This window comes from Pinus tabuliformis, chromosome 1_2 (genome assembly GCF_031772625.1).
Source record: "Pinus tabuliformis cultivar Carrire ecotype Pingquan chromosome 1_2, CPIR1, whole genome shotgun sequence".
NCBI classification, from domain to species: domain Eukaryota; kingdom Viridiplantae; phylum Streptophyta; class Pinopsida; order Pinales; family Pinaceae; genus Pinus; species Pinus tabuliformis.
Window position 1 is genome coordinate 956,725,193 of NC_142298.1, and position 12,744 is coordinate 956,737,936.

A 12,744-nucleotide genomic window follows, 5' to 3' on the forward strand; every position below is an offset into this window, starting at 1 on the left:
AAAGTAGATCAAATGGTCCACAAATGACCTTGAGTCAACCTTGGTCAACTCAGCTTTGAACAACAATGAAGGGCAGCCCAAAACAGCCCAAAAGAAATGGTCAAAACAGGTCAATGTATTGGCAGCCCTGCAGTTTGCCCTAACCAGTCAGCGCTGGTCACTTTGTTGGTCAAATCAGGTCCTCGGATGGCAGATCAGGATTGCGGCTTGCTTGAGGGAGACTCCCCACACTAGGCTGTAGACAAAATGCCTCCCTCGCTGGTCAACACAGTCCTCCCTTGCTTGCTGCACCCAGGTCAATGAAAGTCAACACAGAATAGACCTACGTCCTCCTCTTGTTGCATCTTCCTTGCTTCCTTGCTGCATCCTTCTTCTCCCACGTGAGCTACTCCTTGTTAACCCAAACAAGTAAGGAGAGTGAGAGAGAAGAAGATAAGATGAGATGAGATGATGGAATAATGCCTCCACCTATCTTGAATTTATATGAGACATTGAACATGTGTGCCACACATTTAGTTGCTGGCCGACCTTGACAATTTGTCAAGTAATTACAAATAAATTCATATCTCCAAAAATACTTGTCGGAATCGGATGATCGTTAGATCAATCCTACACCTCTCGACGAGAGGAATCCAAGAAAAATATCAGTTGCCATAAATAAGGTGACCCACATGGAGTTTGGCCCTAGTTGCCAAATTTAACAGAGACAATTCCACCTATCCTGTAAATGGTGTAGGGAATGTTACTCTTCAATTAAATTAGGGTAACACAATTCATTTGCAAGAAGTCTTATATGTACCTGATCTCAAGAAGAACCTGGTGTCCATTTCGGAAATGGAAGACAAAGGCTACAAGGTGGCTTTCATCGATGGCAAGTTATGTGTATGGAAAAAGAATTTTAAAGATGCTTTTACTCTTGGGTTTCGGGTTGACTCTTTATATCAAGTTGGAGGAAGTCCAATGGGAGTCATGTCTTGCGACACATCTTCACAATCTGAACTATGGCACCGGAGGTTTGCCCACCTTCATTATAAGGCTCTACCCGATATAAGACAAATGGTGACAGGGATGCCCGAGTTCAAAGTAGAGCATGAAGGTGTATGTCTTTGATGTGCCGAAGGGAAACTTAAAAGGGGACCATTCCCCTCAAGCAATAGCAATATTTCTGATATATTGTAGTTGGTTCACTCCGACATATCTGGTATGATGCCCGTGAATTCTTTGGGAGGATATCTATATTATCTCACTTTTACATATGATTATTCTCGCAAAACTTGGATATATTTCTTGAAGAAGAAGGATGAAGTGTTGACCTGGTTCTGACACTTCAAAGCCTTGATCGAGAATCAAACCGAGAAGAGAATCAAGATCTTAAGGACTGATAATGGGATCGAGTATGAATCCAATTATGATTTTTGCAAAGACGCTAGCATTAAGAGGGAGACCACAACACCATACACTCCTGAGCAGAATGGTGTGGTGGAAAGGAAGGATCGTACGATTGTGGAAGCTGTTCGTGCCATGCTCCATGATCAAAGGCTTCCAAAGTTTCTATGGGCTGAAGCTGTGAACACTACCGTATATGTTCAAAACTGATGCCCTCATCAAGCGTTGGATTCCAAGACTCCTGAATAAATGTTCACTAGTGAGAAACCCGATGTCTCTCATTTTAGAATTTTTGGAAGTCCCATATATTTTCATGTGCCGAAAGAGAAAAGAAGCAAATTGGGTGCATTTGGAAAGAAGGGAATCTTCGTGGGCTATAGCGAAAATTCTAACGGCTATAGAATCTATGTGGCTGGAAAAGGGAAGTGGAGATAAGTCATGATGTCACCTTTGATGAAGATATGGCTTTTAGCAAGGTTGACAATCTTCCTATTCTAAGGAAAGATAAAGAAGTTGTCACCAGGAAGCTGGATGAAAAGGAAGATGAGACGATGCCCAATTTGGAAGAACCTATGGATCCTATTGATCCCCCTCCGCAAGAGCCTTCCTCTTCTAGGAAGAGGCCCTCATGGCTTAGGGGGACACTTGAAGATGCTGAGAGACATATTGCACCCAGAGGGACTTTCCGTGAAAGTAAGAAGCCGACCAGGTATCACGGATACTTGACTATCATGAGCACCATCATTCAAAATGAGCCTTCATCATTCGAAGAAGCCGTGAAGCATTAAGTATGGAAGGATGCTATGAATGAGGAATACGAGTCCATCATGAAGAATGATGTCTAGGATGTGGTCCCTAGACCCCAAGACAAGACAGTTGTCACCTTGAAGTGGCTTTAAAAAATCAAGCATGGAGCTGACGAGAGTGCAGAAAAGTACAAGGCTCGCTTTGTTGCTCGAGGCTTCTCTCAAAAGGAAGGTGTAGACTATGACGAGATATTTGCCCCTGTTGCACGATATAACACCATTCGCTCCATCATTGCCCTTGCTGCTTTGCAAGGATGGAACCTACATCAGATGGATGTGAAGACTACTTTCTTACATGGTTCAATCAAAGAAGAAGTCTATGTGGAGCAACTGGAAGGGTTTGAAATTCATAATCGGGAATCCCATGTATGTAGGTTGAAGAAAGCTCTCTATGGGTTGAAGCAGGCACCCTGAGCTTGGTATGAGAGGATCGATAGCTACTTGATGAAGTTGGGATTCACTAGGAGTGAAGCCGATCCAAACCTTTACTTCAAGGTTGAGGATGACAAGCCTCTCATACTGGTGTTGTATGTTGATGACCTCTTTCTGACTAGTGCAGACCCTCTCATTCACAAATGTAAGAGGGAGTTGGCTTCCGAATTTGAGATGAAGGACCTAGTACTGATGCACTACTTCCTAGGGTTGGAGGTCTGACAAAATCCAGGCGAAATTTTCTATCTCAAGGAAAATACGTGGTGAAGATATTGGAGAGATTTGGGATGGTGGACTACAAACCCGTGACTACCCCGATGGAGCTTAACTTCAAGAAGTTATGCTGTTGGACCTGAATTGGGGAATGCCTTTGAGTATCGTCAACTCATAGGAGCACTAATGTTCTTGGTGAACACTCGTCCGGATATATGTTTTGCAGTCAACACATTGAGCCAATATATGGTTGAGCCTCATCACTCACATTGGATTGGTGCCAAGAATCTTTTGAGATATCTTTGGGGCACAATCACTCATGGGTTGAGATACACTGCCGGAGATGTGAGGCTGTAGGGTTATTTCGATGCTGATTGGGCAGGCAGTGTGGTGGACCAAAAGAGCACTTCTGGGTGCTGTTTCTCTTTGGGTTCTGCTTCGATTTCCTGGATGAGTAGGAAGCAAAAGTCGGTGGCTTTGAGCACCGCTAAGGCCGAGTACATTGTTGCGAGTATGGCCTCTTGTGAAGCTGTCTGGTTGCGAAAGCTCTTTAGTGAGCTGTTTGGTCATACATTGGATACTACCGTGATCCTCTGTGACAACCAGAGTGGGATTCGTTTATCAGAGAATCCCGTATTTCATGATCGCTCCAAGCAAATCGATATTAGGTGCCACTTTATCTGGGATATGGTACAATGAGGAGCAATAAGGTTCCATCATATTGGCACTGATGAGCAGGTTGTCGACATTCTGACGAAGCCCCTGGGAAGGGTCAAATTCTTGACTTTCCGAGAACGACTAGGAGTCATTGAGAGACCCGCTTATGAGGATCCTTTATGATGCATACATTGAGCTTTGGGAGCTCCGGGGGGCTTAGGGTACTTCTTGGAGCGACAAGCAACCATAGGGTGACCCACCCTCTCCTAGTGGTGTCCTTTGTACAAGGTGAATGATTCAGCCTTCCCCTGTGATACCCCGTGGCGACATGTAGGCAGGATGAGTGGTTCATCCTTCTCCTGCTAAGAGTAGCCTGAGACATCCTACCCATGCAGTTTGGGACTAATGGGAAGTACCTCTCATCTGGCCAATGAGTAGGGAAATGAGGATAGGTACCATAGTAGAGTGATTGACGCATCGTGTATCTATCGTACTCCCTATGCTAGAATGATATTGATCTAGGATCAATGAAATTGACTTCGGGTCAGTATGAGTGGTTTGAGACACTCCTTATTTGAAACTAACTTCGGGTCAGTAAGAGTGATATAACTCACTCTCTTTTGGAACTAATTTCGGATAAGTAAGAGTGTTATTAGACACTCTCTTTTGGGATTGACTTCGGGTTGGTAGAGGATGGTATGATACATTCTCGATCACTTCTTCTTCTTAATAGTTCAACAGAGCAGAGTAGAGCATAACAGAGTTGAGCAATGCAGGGCAGGGCATTTGATGGCAAAGATAGTACCGATAGACAGATGGATTAGCAGATGGAGTTCTCTCTAGTTGAGAGGGAGTGTTAAAATTGGCAACTAGGGCCAAACTCCATGCGGGTCATCTTATTTATAGCAATTGATATTTTTCTTGGATTCCTCTCGTCGAGAGATGTAGGATTGATCTAACGATCATCCGATTCCGACATGTATTCATGGAGATATGAATTTATTTGTATTCTTGACAATTTGTCAAGGTCGGCCAGCAAGCAAAACAGTCAGTTTTGCCCCCAACTTAGTCTCAACGTTGCATATAAAAGGAGACATTGTGTTTCATTTCACCATCACTCAACACATCATTTTCTCTCTCCTAATCTGATTGGGCAAGCGTAGGAGCAGCTGATCTCTCACACGTGTGAAGAAGAGGACGGATTTTCTGTTAGGGCAAGCGTTGACTGTGTTGACTGAAGTTTGACCGAGCTGCAGGACCGTTGACCATTGACTGAGCTGCAGGGTGATGCGTTGACCCAATGTTATTTGGGAGCGAGAGCAAAAGCGGGGAGCGGGAGTGACATTTTCAAAAGCTCCCGGTATGGGAGCGAATCCCGGAGCGTTTTTTATATAATATATATATTTTTTATATTTTGATACATATATGTCAACAAAAACATGTAGAATAATGAATTAGATATAAAAAACATAAAAAAATATAGATTGAACCATACAACAACAATCATCTAGAAGTTATAATCTTCATCAACCACGTCCACAAGTTAGTTACATAGTAACATACAACATATTGAGTCTCATGATTCATCAATCATAAAGTTTCAAGCTTTCAAAATTCAATATATAACATTTATCATCATTGATCACCAAAGTTGTACTTGTAAGCTAAGTGTAACCATTACAACAAATAATATCTAACATGAAATGAAATGTTATAAAATGAAATGAAATGAAACAACTTTCAACTTTCATGAAGCATCATATTCATAATTCATTACTAATGAGTTATAATTGCCAACTTCAAACTTAAATTGTCATATATTGTTAAAAAAAATATCATAATAAATATGAAAGAGTCAATAGTTATAAAAGTTACTAGAAACTAGAAAAGAGAAGTAAATCTATTATCTATTTCTTATGCTTGGGCCTCTTGCCACCACGAGAAATGTCTAATTAGGCCGATAGGCCTTTCCTATTGAAACAGACTTTCGTCGTCCTTTTCAATCTCACGTTGACACCTGGACCGTCTACACTTTTGATCTCCGTCTGACATTTGTGCACAGTTTTTTAGCGCGACCCGTCTGCTTTCCACTGACATCTGTAACGCATTTTCAGGTTTTTAGCGCCACCCGTCTCGTCATGGTCTTCATCATCCTGTCTCGTCATGCTCTTCATCATCCTTCAGACGAAATGGTAGGAATTTCTGTTACGACCTTCATCCTTCATAGGTATTTCTGTTATGGTCTTCGTCCTTCATGCAAAATGATATCCATTTGTGTTATGGGCACCAAAAACCGATGGATTCCTTCCTCTCAATGCAGAGATGGTAAATTGCCCTTCTCTCTCAAAATCCAGTCACTTCAGCTGCGGAGATCTTGAAACACGCACAACCTTACCCCTAACACAGAAGCCTAATTCGATGCATTCGAGCAGTGAGCAGGAGCCTTATTCTAGCGGGGAAGAGCCGAGCATATACATACAGTGCGCGTAGGCAGTAGGTATAGGTATGGTTTCTTGAAAGATAAGAGAGCAGTTCTTCTATTAGTTTGTATTTGAGTAGTTTTTCCATTAGAAGAGCCTACTGACAAGGAGACAGTACAGATGGAGTCACGCTCCAACCACTACTCTTCGAAAGGCATGCGAATTCGAATAACTGCCCAAGAAGCTGCTGGTATGGTGCGGGGACTTTTCTGAAGAAGCTGAGTTTGCATTGCATGCCACAATCGCCTCGCTTTAAAGGCAAAGCGTAGAGATCAACGTTTCAAGGAAAAGCGTAGAGATTAGTTGCCATTACCTTTTAACCCTCTCAATTCAGGTAATTCTCGTCTGCTTCAGATATGCATGTTTTTAATGTTTAAAGAACACGTTCTTGCTAAAGGAAAATTGACAGAATTCATTGTATTTAGTTAAGTTGCAGTAACAGCTTTAGTTTCTCCAATTCGGATTAATTTGATAATATTTGGTTCAAATGTTGGTGCGTGAGCATTTCTGTGTTTAGTATTTGGGGAATCATCTGCTGAAAGAAAGCTCTAGGGAAAGGCAATCTGTTCAGCACATTCGTAGAAAATTTTCTTGAACGTTGTGGTCTTGATGTACACTGCAATAATCCGTAGGTTCTGTTTGTTCGTAGATTTAGGTTTATTTCTAAGAACGAATATCCAGTAGTGTTTTTGAATTTTTCGTTAGGTAAAGAAATTAAGAATTTGCGGATTCTTTTTTTCTGTTCTGGTCAATTTGCTCATGCTACATTCGACCTGACTGACGGGTTTTTGTATAAAGACTCTTATTCAGGGTAAATATATTGGAATTTGCCACAGCATAGGAATCTGCGCACGCGTTTGGAGCCTCATTTTTTCGGTATCTGTGTGGGTCTATTTTTCTTTTAGTCATGAATCAAAATTTTCTATTTGAACGAGTCGAACTGTCCGCTACAAAAATTAGTGACAAAATCGGTATAAATTTAGGTTTGCAACTGTGGAGTTGTTGTTAATCTCGTTCAGAAAGAAATCTTGCAAAGTGCGTCGACTGAGAAGTTCGGCTCTGTTAGCTTTTCAGATGGTAGAATTTTATAAAGCTTCTTGTTGTCCCATGTGTTGAAATTGGATCCCCAAAAGCCACTCGAACCGTGTTTCTGCAAAATAACCATCATATTTTGATTGATTGAGCGGTTGTAGAATTAGGTTTATAAAATGAACCCAGATTGTCAAAATATCAATCATAGTACTGAATTGTGAACTCTGACACTTTGTATCCTCGGATTTTGGCAACTTTAGAGGGATTTGTTGCAAAACTTCAGTTCTTCATGGAACTATGACTAACACATCATTTCCGCCCAAATTTTACCGTATTAATCAAAAACTTGTTAGTTCGGGATGATAGTTAGTGCACACCTCCTGTGTGTGCTTGTTGTCACGTTTAACTGCAATGGCATACCTAACAAACATCTTCTCACAAGGTAGAGCCAATATATTTGACTATTATATTTTTGAGTAAGTAGATAAATTCAACTTCTTTTGGCAGAAATTATTCTTCAAATTTAGTAAGAATTCTGTTTCATGTTGGAGCTCTAGATGATTGATGGGAATTTTGATCTCGAAACTCTTCCTTCCAGGGTTTTGGTCTATTTTAAGATGATCTATATTGTTTTTTGTGAAATCAGAATATTTATATTATGATTAAAAACATGAGCATACATTACCAAATGTTTCTATTGGTCTGTCACTCGGAAACCAGACCAATAGCATAGACCCAATATTTTGAAATTGTTCATATCGTTCATAATTTGAGGATTTGATAGTGCAAAAGCTGCTAGGAGTGCTACATAGAAAACATAATAATATAATGCTCCTCCTCTGCACCGCTGCCCCTCGAAGAACGTAATGCTCTTTGAGAGGGCATCTTTGTAGTCAAAATTGCCATTGCCAGGGAAAGAAGAGTCTAGCACCTCTCTGAATCTACTCGTTGCTTCTATTTTGTTCATTTCTATAGATAGAACAAATAATAATATATCGAATTTATTCATCTTTCTTGGCTGGGTAGACACGGTACTGAGCACTAACCTATAATGACTATGAATTTGTAGAGCCATTTCAGGAAAGTTCATCCGAGGGAGGGACATGAATTTGAATAGGAATGAGCTATGTGCTAAACTAATGGAAAATTGAGGTTAGTGTAAAATGTGAATCCCTTCAATTTGAATAGGAATGAGCTATGTGCTAAACTAATGGAAAATTGAGGTTAGTGTAAAATGTGAATCCCTTCACCCCTCTCGTAACAGGTGAGGCGATAAATCGTGACAGGGTGGTTGTGGCCGAAGACATTCCACGTGCATGTAGCATTTTGGTGCCAACAGAAAAAGATTGCTTTCAATACTTATACCAATGGTAACTCTATATATGCAGAAACTTACAGCTTCTTTATCTAATCTGCTGGGATCAACCCACTTACACCCCAATTTCCACTACAAAATATCAATAAAATACCTAATAAATTTAGTGAAATCTTGATGGTTTTTATAAATTTGATCTTCTTCGCCTCCGTTTGTCAGTACATAATACGAATTTACTGCATTTTCATCAGTTTCTTTTACTATTAATGAATTGTCTCGCAAAGTGGTTAAACTTTACACTATATTTGAATGTATGAACTTTTCGATAGGGTTTGGAGAGTATCAAATGGTCTTTTACAAATTTAATATAACTTTGCCTAATATTGTCGGTTTGTTAGATAATCTGAATTTTGCAGAAGGTTCATTAAAACTGATGGTTATATTTAAGAACAACTTAATTTTAGAAAAGTTGTAAACACAGAGTATGAAATTACTCTGCGTCGTGGATTTCTATGGACCTTGGGTTCATAGGGCAGAATCTTGGAATTTTTTAACATTTGTCGTTTGTTTTTGCAATATTTTTGCCAAATCTTTATAGTGAATATTTTTGGAATTACAAAAATTTATCAAAGTTTCTACATTTACAACAAAAATATGGTTCCTAAGGTTTTCTCTGACCTCATTTTACTGGGAAAGCGAAGTTGACCACAAACACCAGTTTGTGATTTCATTGTACATGAAATTTTGATCATATAGACCAGTTGGACAGTTCTTGTTTTGGGTATCTTAAATAACGGGGAATTTGTAGCTCAAACCTCACGGATTTTGGACATATTTGACTCGCTTTGCATTGGATTAGTGTTCATGAATGTTGAACGAAATTATATGCAGGGACCATATATAGCTGGGGAGAGGCCTACGGATTCAGCTTTTGTGTTGGCACCTAAGCTTCGCCACGCCCGAGTGGCCTTCGCCCACTTCATGGAATTTCAATTTCCCTAGGAGCTCAGCGCACTGCAGAACTACATGAACGTATGTATATGTACAGAGAATCATCCTTGCTCGTGCAAAATCATCGTTGTCGATGAATATTCTCAATCCGAATTTGGAAAAAGTTGTCCACCCGTGTTCCCGTGGCTTGTCAATAAAGTGTCTTACTCGTGAAGATAATAAAGATCCTCATACGAGGAGATATCGTTGTCTTAATGAAATTGGTGTTTCATTGATCTGACGGTAATGCAATTATTTAATATTCTTAGTTTGAATATTTGTGATTATTTCACCCTTCAGTTACTGGCGGAACTCGTCTTGGCCTTCATTTCTGTTATGGGGTCCTTCATTTTTATGGGCTGAATACATATGATATACATATCTATAATGCATTTTTTGTACCATTTTTTCAATTTTCATACTATTCTTTTAATTTAAAAAATCTATTGTCTTAATGAAATTGGTGTTTCATTGATCTGAGGGTAATGCAATTGAGAATTTGTAATTATTTAATATTTTTAGTTTGAATATTTGTGATTATTTCACCCTTCAATTACTAGCCAAACTCATCCTCGCCTTCATTTTTGTTATGGGGGTCCTTCATTTTTATGAGCTGAATACATATCTATAAATGCATTTTTTTATCATTTTTCCAATTTTCATACTATTTATGCAATTGAGAATTTGTGATTATTTAATATTCTTAGTTTGAATATTTGTGATTGAGAATTTGTAATTATTTAATATTCTTAGTTTGAATATTTGTGATTATTTCACCCTTCAATTACTAGCCAAACTCATCCTGGCCTTCATTTTTGTTATGGGGGTCCTTCATTTTTATGAGCTGAATACATATCTATAAATGCATTTTTTTTATCATTTTTCCAATTTCCATACTATTTTTCTAATTTAAAAAATCTATCGGCCTCTTTTTGCACTTTTTAGGGCAATTGCTAGTTTTTTAGTCTTGTTGGAAAATCAGGGTCTTTGTCATTAATATCACCCTCTAAGCATTAACATAAGATAGAACAAGCATAGCATGTCAAGTCAAGATTTTGTTTGAGTGATGCGTACATTTTTAGGAGGGTCATGATAGAGGAGTTCGACAACCAATGTCACTAACATCAAGGTATATAGAGGGATTGGTGCTCTTGATTAAATACGAGTTCCATACCCTAATACATGACAAAATTCAATGGAAACATTGCAATCCCCCAAATCCTGAAATCCTGAAAAACTGATAAGTCTGCTGGATTTTGAATGAAATCTAAAATTCTACTTTCTCCATATGAAATCCAATGAGGCCGGAACCACTTTCAAACATCCTGAGTCATTTCATGGTAATGTTAAAAATTTAAGTAAAAGGATGAATGTCACTTTTACTTTAAGAATTTAACATTACCATGAATAGCATATCAATACTAGGGCTTAGAATTGATCATTAAGCTGCCCCACTCAAAAATTATTTGTTTCCTTCAAAAAAAATTGCATTTCAAACATTACTACAAAAAAAAATTGCAAAAAAGGCAAAACGCTCCCGAAAAGGTAGGGAGCGGAATTTTTTTTAGGGAGTGCGCTCCCGACCCGCTCCCGAGTCGCTCCCGCCCGGAGCGCGGATTGGGAGCGGGAGCGAGGGGGGGGGGGAGCGCTCCCCTGCAACTCTGCGTTGACCAGATCTTGACTGCAGATTTCTGTTTTGTCATAGCGTTGACCAGCGTTGATTGGTTGGGGCTGACCGCAGCCTTTGACTTTTGTTGACTACTGTTTGACCATTGAAAGAGGACTGTTTTGGGCTGCATATACTTGCTGTTGGAGGCCGAGTTGACCAAGGTTGACTGAGGTCATTTGTGAGCTGTTTGACTAGCTTTGACTTTGCTGGTCAGGGTTTTGTTGCTTCTGTCATAAAGTTACAGATTTGACTAGCTTTGACTATCTCTCTCTCTGCTGAATTATTGAAGAATATAAGAAGAATTGATCAAAGGGTTTCCCCACATTGGGGTTTGTCTTTGGCTGGTGCCACATCATGTTTACTCTTGTCTTGGCTTGTCTTCTGCAATTTATGTTTATGTTCTATCTGCACTTTACTATCATGCTGATGTGATTGCTAATCTGGAAACTGATATTGGGCTAATAAGAAATTTGAAGTAAATTGCACTCAAGCATAGAACATACCATTGATTGCTAAAATTAACAATAGCTCCATAGGCCATTGTTTAAGCATAGTTTGTAACTCTTCAAGATTAAAACTATTTTTGGTTTGGTCTCCCTCTTGCATCAGGTTTGGTGCTATGCTCACTCATCCAGTGATAGAGCTTGCTATCCTTACCTTTCTTATTTCCCTTTGGAGGCTGTAGACATTTCTTGCACTTTTGGCCAGGCTCACAGTTGGTTTGCGGATGTCACTTGTGTACTTAGTTAGTTGGGATCTTGATGGGTTATGCCCCTTTAAAATATTTTGTTAAGTCCCTCAACCAACTCTTATCGATTAAGCAGGAGTCGAATAAGATTATTAGAGAGAACATCTTTAGACTATATATCGAGCTGAACTGGGTAGATCCTCTTGGTGGGTTAAGCCCCAAGATGTCCTTTTATGCAGAGCACTCCATGGCGCTAAGGGATGGCCTTATTGGTTGGCCCCCTTATGCACTTAGATGCTGGATTCATGCTCTTAGTATTCTGCGCTGGCAATTTCGAATGGGCTGTCATAGGCATCTCATCTAGACATATCATCAGATCACATGGGATGCCAAGATATGCTAAATTTGCTGTCTTCAAGAGATCTAGATTGAGGAACCCTTTAACTTCAAGTGTGCCATATATTATGAGATTAGAGGGCAGTTTCACTATTGTTTTGGGGAGTCTTGGAACTCTTTTTCCATCTTCTTTTGGTTCCTGTACCAAAGATGTCTAGCTGTATACATGTGGGAGGCCGTTGGCCTTAGATCTCACTCTATCTGACCACTCTTGTCTACGTTGAACACTTTTAGGCCAATCGCTTTATTCTTTTTGGTGCCTCACATTAGACAAGGCACCGGGAGGTAGACGATAGTAGCACTTTATTAGGCATTACTAATTAGATCCGTGACAACCAGGGAGATTATTCGGTTGCAGACAGTGAGGACCTTACGAAGGTGGTTTTAGATCCTGGGACAGTTGGCAACACAGGTAGATAGGTGGCTTCTTCCATAACTTGGCTTGGGGCTACCTCAATAGTGCAGACCTGATTTTCTAGCTCTCGCTGATCTTTTGACCAGTCTTCTATATTACTTTGTTCACTTTCACCTCAAATGTTAGGAGTGAGAGCATCAGGGGTGGTTGAGTAGCTCACCTCACCTAAGACATTATCTCCACCCCCTTATTGGAGGAGTTATTCTTGGGTTCTCTACGGTATTTTCATGTTTCTGCGTCGTGGATCTGCTCTCCCATTTCATTG

The 12,744-nt window shown here is 39.8% G+C and overlaps 1 protein-coding gene across 2 annotated transcripts in view; it reads left to right on the top strand.

The window, feature by feature from the left end:
* Positions 1-12,744, top strand: part of LOC149209136 (importin subunit alpha-9-like) — a 279,111-nt gene that overhangs the window by 37,493 nt on the left and 228,874 nt on the right. The gene's annotated exons all lie outside the window — the stretch shown is intronic.